Below are 13956 nucleotides of genomic sequence, written 5' to 3'. Positions count from 1 at the left end.
CTGTGTGTCCCTGCTGCTGCTGCCACTGTCATCACCACAGAATTGTTTGGGTGCTGGGATGGGAAAGAACCGAAAGGTGAAAAATAGGAAAAAAGAATAATGGCATTTTCTGCACTCTCCGACTGTTAGGATATTCATTTCCTACTCTTCTTAACTAGAGAGCTTCTACTGGGGCGTTTTTTGTTTGCCCCAGTGTCAACTTTCAAGGTTTGGGCTTCCTTGAGTTCTGACCAAAGGATAACAGAGGGGAAGAAATGGAATATCTGATTCAAGTATGATACTACTGTGAATTGTGACCTTTTCTCATAATCTACCTGCTGTTATATTATTTTTAATCAGGAGACTCTCTTAGAGCAATTTCAGGTTTGTGGAAAACTGAGCAGATAGTACGGAATTCTCATATACTACCTCTTTCTCCCACTGTTGTTATAGTTTTCTTTATTACTAACAACTTGAATTAGTGTGGTAAATATGTTATAATTTATTAAACAATATTGATACATTATTATTCACTAAAGTCCATAATTTAAACTAGATCTCATTAGTTGTGTTGTATAATTTTTTTGTTGTTATTTGTTTTTTCTTGAGATGGAGTCTTGGTGTGTTACCCATGCTGGTCTTGAACTCCTAGGCTCAAGTGATCCTCCCACATCAACCTCTCAAGTAGTTGGGGTTACAGACGTGCATCACTGTGCCCAGGTTTTATGTTATATAGTTTTATGGGTTTTGGTATATGCATAATATCATGTGTCCACCATTACAGTCTCATACAGACTAATTTCACTGCCTTGAAATTGCCTTGTGCTACACCTATTTATTCGTCTTCCTCCCTGCCCCTAAACGTCAGGCAACCACTTCTCTTTCTCTTTTTACTGTTTCTATAGTTTTGCCATTTTCAGAATGGCATATAGTTAGAATCCTACAGTATGTAACCTTTTCAGACTAGCTTCTTTCATAAAACTATATGTTTTTAAGGTTCCTCCATATCTTTTTGTGGCTTGATAACACATTTCTTTTTATGGCTAAATAATAATATCACAGTTTGTTTATCCATTCACCTGTTGAAGTATGTCTGGGGGTGGATTCCAGTTTTTGTCAGTTGTGAGTAAAGCGGATATAAATGTTTTATGTGCAGATTTTTGTGTGAACATAGCTTTCAACTCATTTGGGTAAATACCCAGGAGTGCAGTTCCTGGATTGTGTACTAAGACTGTGTTTAGCTTTGTAAGAAACTGCTAAACTGTCTTTCAAAGTGGCTGTACTATTTTATATTCCCACCAGCAATGAATGAGAATTCCTGTTGTGCTGCATCCTTGCCAGCATTTAGCATTGTCTGTGTTTTTGGATTTTAGCCATTCTAATAGATGTGTAGTTGTATCTCATTGTTTTAATTTGCAATTTCCTGGTTATATATGATGTTAAGCATCTTTTCGTATGTTTTACACCTTTACATCTTTTTTTAGAAGTTTCTGTTAAATATTTTGCTCATTTTAAAATGAGTTGTTCATTTTTTATTGTTGAGTTTTAAGAATATTTTGTATATTTTTGATATGTCTTGTCAGATGTTTTGCAAATATCTCCTCCCAGACTGTGATTTATCTTATTATTTTCTTAACAGTGTCTTTGACAGAGCAGAAAATTTTTAATGTTAATGAAGTCCAATTTAACAGTTCTTTTCTTGCATGGATTATGCTTTTGGTATTATATCTGTAAAAACTCATTACCCTTAGGTCACCCAGATTTTCATCTGTGTTATCTTCCAGAAGTTTATCATTTTTGCATTGTACATTTAGGTTTATGATCCATTTTGAGTTAATTTTTATGAAAGATCAGTGTCTAGATTCACATTTTTGCATGTGAGTGTCCAGTCCTAGTACCATTTACTGAAAAGACTACACTTCGTCTATTGAATTGCCTTTGCTTTTTTGTAAAGGTTGACTGCCTATTTATATTTGACTATATCGGGTTTCTAGGCTATCTATTACATTGATCTATTTGTCTATTTTTTTTTGCAGTAGCACCTTTTCTTAATTATTGTTTATAGAAAGCTTTGAACTTGAATAATGCAAGTCCTCTGACTTTGTTCTTCAGTATTGTGTTTGCTGTTCTGGATCTTTTGCCTTTATGTACAAACTTTAGAATCAATTTGTTGATATCCACAACATAACTTGTGTTTTTATTAGTATTGCTTTGACTTTATGTATCAAGTTGAGGAGACTGACATCTGAAGAATATGAGTGAGTCTTCCTATTTATGATGAACATGATGTATCTCTCCATATCATGGTGAAGATTTTCTTTCATCAGATGTTTGTAGTTTTCCTCATTTGTATGTATTTTGTTATATTTATAACTAAGTGTTAATATTTCTTTTTTGGTGCTAATATAAATGGTATTGTGTTTAATTTTAGATTCCAGTTGCTCATTGCTGTTATATAAGAAAAAAATTGACTTTTGTATATTAAATTTGTATTCTGCAACTTTGCCATACTGATGTATTAAGTCCAGGAGTTTTTTCTTTGATTCTTCTGGATTTTCAGTGTATAAGATCATGTCATATGTGAACAAAGATGGTTTTATTTCTTCCTTTGCAATCTGTTTACCTTTTACTTCCTTTTCTTGTTTTATTGTATTAGCTAGGACTTTCAGTATGATATTGAATAGAAGTGAGAGGAGACATCCTTGCTTTGTTCCCAGTCTTAAGATGAAAGCATCTAGTTTCTCAGCAGTAAGTTTAATTTTAGCTATGGTTTTATTTGTAGATTTTTTTTATCGAGTTGAGAAAGTTTCTATCTATTTCTAGTATTACTGTGAATTTTTATGATGAATTAGATTTTGCCAAATGGTTTTGTTTTTAATGTGATCATATGATGTTTCTTTTGTAGCTTATTAATGTGTTGGATTATGTTAATTGATTTTTGAATGCTGAACCAGCCTTGTGTACCTGGAATAAATCCCATTAAGTTATGGTGTTTAAATCTTTTTATGCATTGATGGATTTGATTTGCTAATGTTTTGTTGAGGATTTTTGTATCCAACTTTATGAGAGATATTGATTTGTAGTTTTTTTTCTTTTAATGTTTTTATCTGGTTTTGTTATTAGGGTGATGCTGGTTTTATAGAATTAGTTGAATGTTCCTTTGCTTCTGTTTTCTAGGAGAGATTGTAGAGAATTGGTATTATTTCTTCTTTAAATGTTTGTAGAATTCACCAATTAGCCCATCTAGGCCCACCCATCTAGATTTTCTACTATGTAAGTTTAGATAATTTATTTTAGATCTTTCTCCTAATCAGATATATGTATTCAATGCTATAAATTTCCCTTTAAGCACTACTTCTGCTGCATCCCTACATTTTTAGAAATTATGTTTTCATTTTCATTTAGTTTGAAATACTTTTTAAAATGTACTTTGAGTTTTTGGATCCATGTGTTATTTAGACATATATTGTTTAAATTCCACGTATTTTGACTTTTAGTTATTAATTTCTAATTTAATTCCATTTTGGTCTGAGAACATACTTTGTATGATTTCTATTCTTTTAAATTTGCTGAGGTATGTTTTTCGGCCCAGAATGTTTTCTGTCTTAGTGAATATACTATGTGAGCTTGATAAGAATGTATATTCTGCTGTTGTTGGATGAGGTATTCTGTAAATATCAGTTAAATTCATTGATTGGTGGTGCTGTCAGTTCAACCATATTCTTACTAACTTTTTGCCTGCTGCATCTGTCAATTACTGATGGAAGTGTGTTTAAGTCTCCGGCTATAACAGTGGATTTGTCTGTTTTTCCTTCCAGTTCTCTTAGTTTTCACCTCATGTATTTTGACATTCTGTTGGTAGTATATACACACTAAGGATTATTATGTCTTCCTGAAGAATTGACCCCTTTATTATTATTTAATATCCCTCTTTATTCCTGATTATTTTTCTGGTTCTAAGTCTGCTGTATTAGGCTTCTATAGAGGGGCAGAACTAATAGGATATATATATATATCCTATATATATATAAAAATATATATATATTTATATTTATATTTATATAAAAGGGAATTTATAAAGGAGTATTAAACTCACATGATCACAAGGTCCCACAATAGGCCATCTGCAAACTGAGGAGCAAGGAAACCAGTCTGAGTCCCAAAGCTGAAGAACTTGAAGTTGGATGTTCGAGGGCAGGAAACATCCAGCATGGGAGAACGATGTAGGCTGGGAGGCTAAGACAGTCTAATCTTTTCACATTCTTCTGCCTGCTTTTATCCTAGCCACCTTGGCAGCTGATTAGATTGGGCCCACCCAGATTAAGGGTGGACCTGCCTTTCCCAGCCCACGACTCAAATGCTAATCTCCTTTGGCAACACCCTCACAGACAGGTCCAGGATAAATACTTTCTATCCTTCAATCCAATCAAGGTGACATTCAGTATTAACCATCACATCTGCTTTGTTTGATATTAGTATAGCTACTGCAGCTTTCTTTTGATTTGTGTTAGCATGATAGATCTTTCTTTGTCCCTTTACTTTTAATTTATCTGCGTTTTTATATTTAAAGTGGGTTTCCTATAGACATCATATAGTTGTCTTATTTTTTCAATCTACTCTGTCACTATCTGTCTTTTAATTGGTGTATTTAGATCATTAACATTTAAAGTGATTGTTAGTATTTTGGATTATTATCTGCTGTATTTGTAACTGTTTTCTATTTGTTATGCTTGTTCTTTCTTGGTTTTTTATCTCTTTTTTTTGCCTTCTCTGTTTTTAATTGAGCATTTTATATGACTCCGCTTTCTCTCCTTTCTTGGCGTATCAGTTCTTCTTTAGAAATTTTTAGTGGTTGATTTAGAGTTTGCAGGGCAACATTTACAATAGTCAAAGTTTACTTTCAAATAACACTATACTACTTCACAATTAGTGCAGGTACCTTATAATTATTCTCTCCTGTCTCTTGCTGTAATTCATTTCACTTATTCATAAGCTATAATAACTCAACACATGGTTATTTTGAACAAACTTTTTGCCAATTAAAATAAAAAAATAAGCTTTTATTTTACCTTCATTTATTTCCTCTCTGGCACAGTTCATTTCTTTTGCAGATCTGAGTAATAACAGGTATATTATTTTCCTTCACTCTCAAGAGCTTTTTAAAAACGTTTCTTGCAAGGTGGGTCTACTGTTGATGTGCTGGTAAGGTGTGGGAGAATATGAGGCCTTTTATAATCTTATGACTAAATCTGTTTTTTATTTTTATTATTTAGTTTCTTTCCTATTTTACTTTAAGTTCAAGTGGTACATGGCAGGTTTGTTACATGGGTAAATTGTGCGTCATGGGAGTTTGGTATACGGATAATTTTGTCACCTAGGTAATCAGCATAATAGGTAGTTTTTCAGTGCTCACCCTTCGCCTACCCTATACCCTTAAGTAGGCGCCATTGTCTTTTGTTCCCTTCTTTGTGTCCATGTGTACTCAGTGTTTTCCTTCTGCTTATAAGTGAGGACATGCAGTATGTAGTTTTCTATTCTTGTGTTAATTTGCTTAGGACAATGGCCTCCAGCTCCATCCATGTTGTGGCAAAGGACACGATCTGATTCTTTTTTATGGCTGTGTAGTATTCCGTAGTGTATATGTACCACACTTTCTTTATATAGTTCACCATTGATGGACATCTAGGTTGATCTTTGCTATTGTGAATAGTGCTGCAGTGAACATTCATGTGCATGGGTCTTTTTGGTAAAGCAATTTATATTCTTTTGGGTATATACTCAATAATGGGATTGCTGGGTTGAATAGTATTTCTATTTTAAGTTCTTCGAGAGTCTTTCAACTGTTTCCACAGTGGCTGAACTGATTTACATTCCCACTAGCAGTGTATAAATGTTCCCTTATCTCTGAAACCTCGCCAACATCTATTGTTTTTTGACTTTTTAATAATAGTCATACTGACTGGTACAAGATGGTATCTTGTGTTTTTGATTTGGATTTACCTAATGATAAGTATAAACCTATTTTTTTGGTGGGGGGACTATGCCCCAGTATGTGACCTTCACCAGTATTTCTCAGCTTCCTGTACCCTACTTAGGTGAGATAGGAAAGCTAGAAGAGGCTGGAGTGGTTATTTTTCTTCTCCCATGTTGATTAGGTTCTGGCAAAGTAGTTTCCCTTCCCCTGCTGGAAACAGGAGATTTTTCTGATATTCACTGTGAGAACATGGAGGGCTTATAGTAAAACTCTGCCCCAATAAGATGTGATTCTCTGTATTCACTTGTCTTTCCAGTTGTTGGGCACTGATTTGCCTTGTAACCTCAGTTCTCTGATGGATTAAAGAAAAGCTGTTGATTTTCAGATTGTTCAGTTTTTTTCTTTTTTCTCCCCCTTAAGAAGACAGGAGTAAGGACCTCCAAGCTCTTAATATGTTGAGTGGAAACCTCTCTTTACTTTTTAAGAGCCTTCTAATAGCTACTATCTTCTTTTTTTTTTTTTTTTTGGTCTATATTTTATAGCTGTTTTCAGTGGGAGAGCTACAGTTGAGTGTTCCTACTCCATCTTATCTGTACAGATGGTCCTTACAGTGGGGTTATGTCCTGATAAGTCCATCATAAATTGAAATTATTGTAAGTCAGTAAGGCATTTAATACATCTAGCCTACTAAACATCATAGTTTACCCTAGCCTACCTTAAATGTGCTCAGAACACTTTTATTAGCCTACAATTGGGCAAAATCATCTAACACAAAGCCTATTTTCTAATAAAGTGTTGAGTATCTCTTGTAAGAGTATCATACCTCATATCACTAGCTTGAGAAAAGTTCAAAATTTAAAAATTCGAAGTATGATTTCTACTGAATGCACAGTGCTTTTTCACCATTGTAAAGTAGAAAAACCCTGTTGAACCATTGTAAGTTGAGGACTGTCTACATTTTTTTGAAATACTGATTTGTTTCCTTTAATGATTGTATTTCTATTTAGGTTTTTTATTTTCTGAATTATTTTGGTAAATTATATTTTTTTCTAGGAAATTGTCATTTTTTCTAAGTTTTTAAGTTTACAGATGATAGTGTTTATCATTAGTTTTTTTCAAAATCTCATGCATGTCTATGGTTTTGCTCTCTTTCCAGTACTCGCACAATTTTGTAAGAGGATTGTTACCTTTTTAAAGAGAAATCTTGAATATCACCTATTTTGTTTGTTTTTATACTTTAAAATTTTATTTTGTAACTTTTAATTTTTAAATTTTAAAGAGCTTGCAAAAAAAGAATGTTTCCATATTCTCTACTCGACTGCCCTAAATGGTGATATATTACAAAATAGCACATAGTACATTACATAGCATTGATACAATACTATTAACCTATTTATATACTTCATTAAAATTTTGCCAGTTGTCCTACTAATGTCCTTTTTTGGTTCAAAATCCAAGACGACACAATATGTGTAGTTATCATTGTCTCTGTAACTCCCTCTGGGAAAATTCTTCAATCTTTTTTTGTCTTTTATGAGCTTAGCACTCTTTTTTCTCCTCTAAATTATTTATTGAAATATTTTCTTTATAGGCTTTAAATACCTTAGTGTAAGCAGAACTTGAAATACAAAGGACAAACATTGTGTAGAACCTAGAACACCCTATCAGTTCATTGAATCATGATTTCCTCCACACAAGTCCTCGGATTCTTAATTTGTTGAATTGATCCTAGGCCTTTGTTGTCTCAGGATATTTTTCCTAAATCCTAATTGATTGACCAGTCTTATCTGAAGAATTCCTGCCCCCTACCCACAATCTGTGTAGGTGAGTTATTCTTCTGTCTCTTAGAAAAGGTTAGACTAGGCTGCAAAGAACCTATACCTCTAAGGCTCTCCTCCATTTTTTTTTAACTTTCTTTAAATATATTTTTGGGTGTTTAAATGGGATTAGAAGTGTCATCTGGCCCCCAAAAGTGACCACTCTTAAACTAAAGATATTTCCATAATAATCAAAGCATAGTAATTTTCTGGGAGACTTCTCACTTCATCACATCCTTCCATACCCTCTCTGGCAGTTCTCTTGAACTTATCCTAGTGATTCTTCTTCCTATTGAAAACAATATGCGTACTGCCACAATTTACTGTAGAGTTCTGTTGTTAGTGGGATAAGGCCAACAATACCATATAGAATTCTGTTGCCCTTCCTTCTTCATGCATGGAAATTTGTCTAAGTATTGTTAACTCCCTAGATGTCTCTATACTTCCAGCAAAGAGATAGCTGGCAACATAGTTTTGTCATTTCTTGGACAGAACTCTTTTTCTTCTCAGGCCAATATGATAGCTTCTTAGCTTGCCCTCTTTCAGAATCCTTGTCTTTGGTAGCCCGTAAGGCTGCAGAATTTTTAAAACTGTGTTTGTATATACAGTTCAGTAGTGTTAAGTATATTCACATTGTTGTGCAGCAGATCTCCAGAATGTTCCCATTTTGCAGTACTGAAACTCTATATTCATTAAACAGTAATTCTCCATTTTCCTCTTTTCCCAGCACCTGGAAACCAGCATTCTACTTTTTTGTTTCTATGAATTTAACTACTCTAGATACCTCATAAATGTAGAATCATATAGTATTTGTCTTTTTGTGTGTGGTGTGGCTTATTTTACTTAGCCTAATGTCCTCAAGGTTCATTTATGTTGTAGCATGTGACATGATTTCCTTCTTTTTAAAGGTTAATGTTCCATTCCAAGTATATGCCACCTTTTGTTTAATTATCTGTCCATGGCCATTTGGGTTGTTTCTGCTTTTGGCTAATTGTCTGTAATGGTGCTGTGAGCGTGGGTGTGCATGTATTTCTTCAGGATCTTACTTTTAATTATTTTCAATATATACCCAGAAATGGGATTGCTAGATCATATGGTAATTTTATTTATTTTTTTTTGAGGAGCTGCCATACCATTTTTTATAGTGATGGGGTAATTTTATAATCCCATCGATGGTGCACAAGAGTTCCAATTTATCTGCATCCTTGCCAGCATCTGTTATTTTCAAAATTTAAAACAAATTTTGTTTGTTTTTATAGTAGCCATCCTAATGGATAGGGGGTGATATTGTGGTTTTGATTTGCGTTTTTCTAATGATTAGTGGTGTTGAGCATGTTTTCATATGCATGTTGGCCACTCGTATATATCTTTAGAGAAATAGCTGTTCAAGTATTTTGCCCATTTTTTATTATTTTAGAGAAAGGGTAACTCTGTGTTGCCCAGACTGGTCTTAAACTCCTGGGCTCAGGCAGTCTGCCTGCCTCGGCCTCCCAAGTGCTTGGATTACAGGCATGAGCCACTGCACTGAGCTGATTTTGCCCATTTTTAAACTGGACTTTTGTTGATGTTGGGTTATAGGAGTTATTTATATATTCTGTATATTTACCTCTTAGGTGATTTGTAAAGAGGTTGACACTTTTGAAGAGTACCAGCTAGTATTTTGTAGAATGTCCTTCAATTTGGGTTTACTTTAAATTCAGATTATGTGTTATTTAGTAAGAATATCATAGAAATGATATTTTGCTTCTCCCAGTACTATCAGTAGGTGCATGATTTATTGTATATCATTATTAGTGACATTAACTTTGATCCCTTTTAATAATTAAAGTGATATTTGCCAGGTTAGCCTGCCATAAATTCATTATTTTCCATTTACAATTAATACGTGTCTTGTGGGAAGACATTGAATGTATTTGCATTATGTTGCTTTTAATCATCCATTTGCCTATCTGTTTTAATATCTATTAACGACTTGCCCCAATTATTACTTGCCCCAATTATTACTGTGACGTTTGCCAAATGATGATTTTCTATTTTTATCATTTCTTCTACATTTCTTAATTTGTATTTATTAATTTATTTCAGCTGCAGGAAAGAGCTGTATCAACTCTCTCATTTATTTGTTTATTTATTTACTTAAATCAGTAGACAATGGATTTTTTTTCCTATGGGTTACAGTTCATTAGTATTAGGTTGGCACAAAAGCAGTCATGATTAATTTCAATGGCAAAACCGTGATTACTTTTGCACCAACTTAATATTATAAATTTTATTGCTTAATTTGCTTAGTTTTATTTTCTCTGTCCCAACTCTGGAATCAGCCATTTCTCCAAGGAGCCCTGATTCATTTCATTGAAAATGATATTTAGAAACCATAATATGGTTGCCAGGTGTCCTCATTTCTACTGAGAGATTATTCCTGTAGGCCTTTTCAGTTTCTTATTAATTTCTGGTTATGTCATCATTTTTCTAAGTTATTAAGGGGAGCACTTAGCTCACTAATTTTTTAGTTTTCTTAAAATCAAAATATTTAGTGCTATAAATTTTTCTCCAGGTAACTTTTTTATTCGTTAATTTATTCACCAAATATTTAATACATGCCTGAGGCTCTATTTTAGGTGCTTGGAACACATCTGAATAAAGCAAAAATATTTCTTTATTTGTGGAGTTTACATTCTAGCAGAGGAAGACAAGTAATAAATACACATTTTAACTGCATTCTAACTAGTTTTTATATGATATTTTTACTATTCAGTCCTATCTATTTTCTGATTTCCATTGTTATTTCCTTTTTCCCCAGAGAACGTAGCCTTAATAATATGCTTTGGTATTTGTTGAGACTTGTTTTCTGGGTGAAAATATGGACAGTTTAAAAAAATATTTTAGATGGGTTTGAAAAGAATGTTTTTAATTATTAGTGTTTTTAAAAATCTGGCATGTAGAGAAAAAACTTAATTGCATTGTTTCAATGTATTTATTGTCTGCTTGCCTATACATTATGGGATTGTATTAAAATCTTTCACTATTTTTGTTGCAATGTTGTTAATTTTTTTTCCTGTTAGTTATTCTGCTAGTTTTTGACATGTATTTTGAAATTACATTTTTAGGTGATTTCAAGTTCATAATTATTATCTTTCTGTTGCACCATTCCTTTTGTGATTAGGTTAGACTAAGTTCATATCTAATCATTCTTTTTTCCTGAGATTTATTTGGTTTTGAAAATATTTGTTCTAGTCTTTTAAAGTTAGTTTGTACTTATTAATTTATTTTCTATATTTTTACTTTGTTCCTCTGCATCACTAGATTCTAGGTTTGTCTCTTATAAATACATTTATATTTTTAACAGTCTGACAGTTTATTTCTTCAGCTGGTGAACTTAGTGTATTTAAGTTTATTAAATTTATTATAATTACTGACATATGTAATCAAATCTAAGATATTATGTACATATGTGCAGCCCATATTAGATGCTTAAAAAGTTCAGAATTGTTACTTCCTCTTGAATAATTTCTTTTGTGTTTCTGTAGGACCTGATTTAGATCTAATACCTAACGCTGCCCATTAAACTATGACAGAATACCCTTAAAATTTGTATTACTTAAGGAACTCAGAATACTCAATTGTTGCAGTCGTATCTTAATAAACATTTTTTTCATTGATATCAAATTCATGGCCTGCTGCTCTGTTTTGGTCTGGTTAATTACCTTTTCTACATACACAGGAATTTTTCTTCTCAGTGCCAAATCATTAAGTTAAACTCCACATGTAATACTGTCAGCTATGTACATAACTCAGTTAAGTAAAGACAAATGGACAGACAGGGTTGAGTGTGTGTGTGCATAAGCAGTAAAAACTGTGTCATAACTGTGTGTGTTCAACAGCAGCGGTAAGATGTCATCACTTTTAAGATGCATTCAGATTTCAGAGATGTTAACATATGAAAAAAATGTATGGCTAAAAATTGATTTATTCTGGTATTTTAAATTTTATCATATTTTGTATTTTTTTATTTATTCTGTGTTTTCTTTTTCTTTAAACCTTTTTTTCTTGCCATCTATTAAATTGTTTAGATGTTCTTTGTTATCTTCTTTGCTCCTCTACTGATTTTGGAGTTATGAACCTCTGTTATTTTAGCGTTTACCCTTAAAATTTCAAGGTATTCATTCTATTTAACAAACTGTAAAGTTAATCACTTTCCTACTTTTTTGGATAACTCAAGGGCATTATAGCATTTTAACTCTGATTATGTTTTTTCTACGTTGTGTATTGTTTTTGTCAGTGTTTTCAGTCTACCGTATTCTAGATTGCAGTTTTACATTTGTGTATGAGTATTTGATGAACGTGTATTTAATGATGTATCTTATAATCCAAGACATCTTAGATTTCTCCACCAGACAGCAAAAGCATATACCATGTCCGTGTGTGTGTGTGTGTGTTTCGTCATTTAATTTCACTAGCTATGATGGGGCTTGGCTTACAGTATAAAATAATTGTTTTATTAATTGAATATTTATTCTACTATAAAAAGACCCCCGTGGTAACCAGAACAATCTCTTTGTTCATATGAAGCACCCGTCTCTAAGAGCTTTCTAGTCTATTGATTTTAGACTTAGACCCTCCAATCTGACTTGGAAGCTTATAGAGAATATTGTGTAGCAATCAAGTGATGACCGTAGAGATTTTCAGGTATGTGTCAACACATGATTATGTTCATTCGAAATGTGAAAGGAAAATTCAGATTATAAAGTATTAGGGATATAATGATTGAAATAGGCAAGGAGTCAGGCCTTGGACTGGTTGGACATCTTTTTTTTCCAGTGGTAACATAATCTGTTATTTATCTGTTTGAAACTCCCAATTTTCTTCTGTACTTTTTAGCTCATTACATTCTGTTGGGCTTAAAGATTTATTTGCTGCTGTGGTCACTTGCTTTTAGACAAGAGGCAAAAGTTTCTACTGACATCTACCTCAGGTAGCAAAGACAAGTGCCTAAAGTAGGTACTGTTTTATGTGGGCCAAGGTTGGAACGGGATATTTCTCCTTAGCCTTGGAAACCATACTAGTAAAATAGTTTGTCATAGGGTGGGAACAAAGGTTTTCTCACCACTTCTTCTATACCAAGACTGGACTCTGTCCCCTGTGTATACTTTCTTAAGTTTTCTTCTTAGAAGAAAGTAGATCTGGCTAATCCACTCTTCCTGCAGTTTCCTTGGGACTATTGCATGGGTAAAAATGAAATAACTTAACATGAATGAAGACGAAAAGATAATTTTAAGTGCTATAAGTAAGTTTAGTTTCTTTGTTATTGTAAAGAGGTCTGGGTTTACAATTTAATATTAGCTAGAACTGAAATAATAGTTTCTTCAACTGGCTAGTAGCATTACTGATAATTAGAAACTGGAGAACGGTTAAAAAATTGTGTATGATTGGCTCATCTGTAATGTACAATTTATATATTTTAATAAAATTTGTGACATTTATATCTAAGATGTGAATTAATGGAAAAAAGAGAACAGCTGACAGAATTAGAAGAAAGAAAAGGACAATGTTAATAATAGGACACAGCATTTTAATAAATATATTGAATATATAAAAATATATTGTATCTCAAGAATTTGATCCTGTTCTCAAGTCTGTTTCTTACTGATTTTCAATTGTAGTCAATACTAGTTCCACCTTTTTTCCTTTCCCTTTCCTTCAGATATCATCCAGACACTTAACACAGTCCCTGGCATATTCTAGCTTCTTGATAAATATTTTAGCTATTTAAATGAGTAAAGGAATGAATGGATGGAGAGTGAACAAATGAACGAATGACGAAGTTTTAGTCTTTTGCAGTACAAATAAATACACATGTAAATTTATTGAGATTTGAAAACAATCTTTTAATAATTTAGGTAATGTAGAGGAAAAGATTAATTTGTTTTAAAATGTGAACACTGGAGTTTTTAAAAGTAGGGTTATACCATCTGAACAACAAATGGAAAATAAGAATTAAATGAAGTAAGGTAACTTGAAATTGAAATGAATTTATGAGATATGTATTCTTTAATGTAAAAGTAATTGATTAGTAGGTTCAGAAGATATTTTTAAAGAATTTATTCTCATTTTAACCTTGCTTATTCTAGAATTTTGTCAAGTATAAATTGTTTTGAACTTTCTACTTAAATTGAATCAATTTTTATT

General features: G+C 32.6%; 1 protein-coding gene across 4 annotated transcripts in view; it reads left to right on the top strand.

The window, feature by feature from the left end:
* VRK2 (VRK serine/threonine kinase 2) overlaps positions 1 to 13956 on the top strand; it is a 112732-nt gene that overhangs the window by 22862 nt on the left and 75914 nt on the right. The window lies entirely within an intron of this gene.

The sequence above is a fragment of the Gorilla gorilla genome, chromosome 12 (assembly GCF_029281585.2).
Source record: "Gorilla gorilla gorilla isolate KB3781 chromosome 12, NHGRI_mGorGor1-v2.1_pri, whole genome shotgun sequence".
In the NCBI taxonomy this organism is placed as follows: Eukaryota; Metazoa; Chordata; class Mammalia; order Primates; family Hominidae; genus Gorilla; species Gorilla gorilla.
Note: the sequence above shows the minus strand (reverse complement) of the source record. Positions and strands in the feature narration are given on the sequence as shown.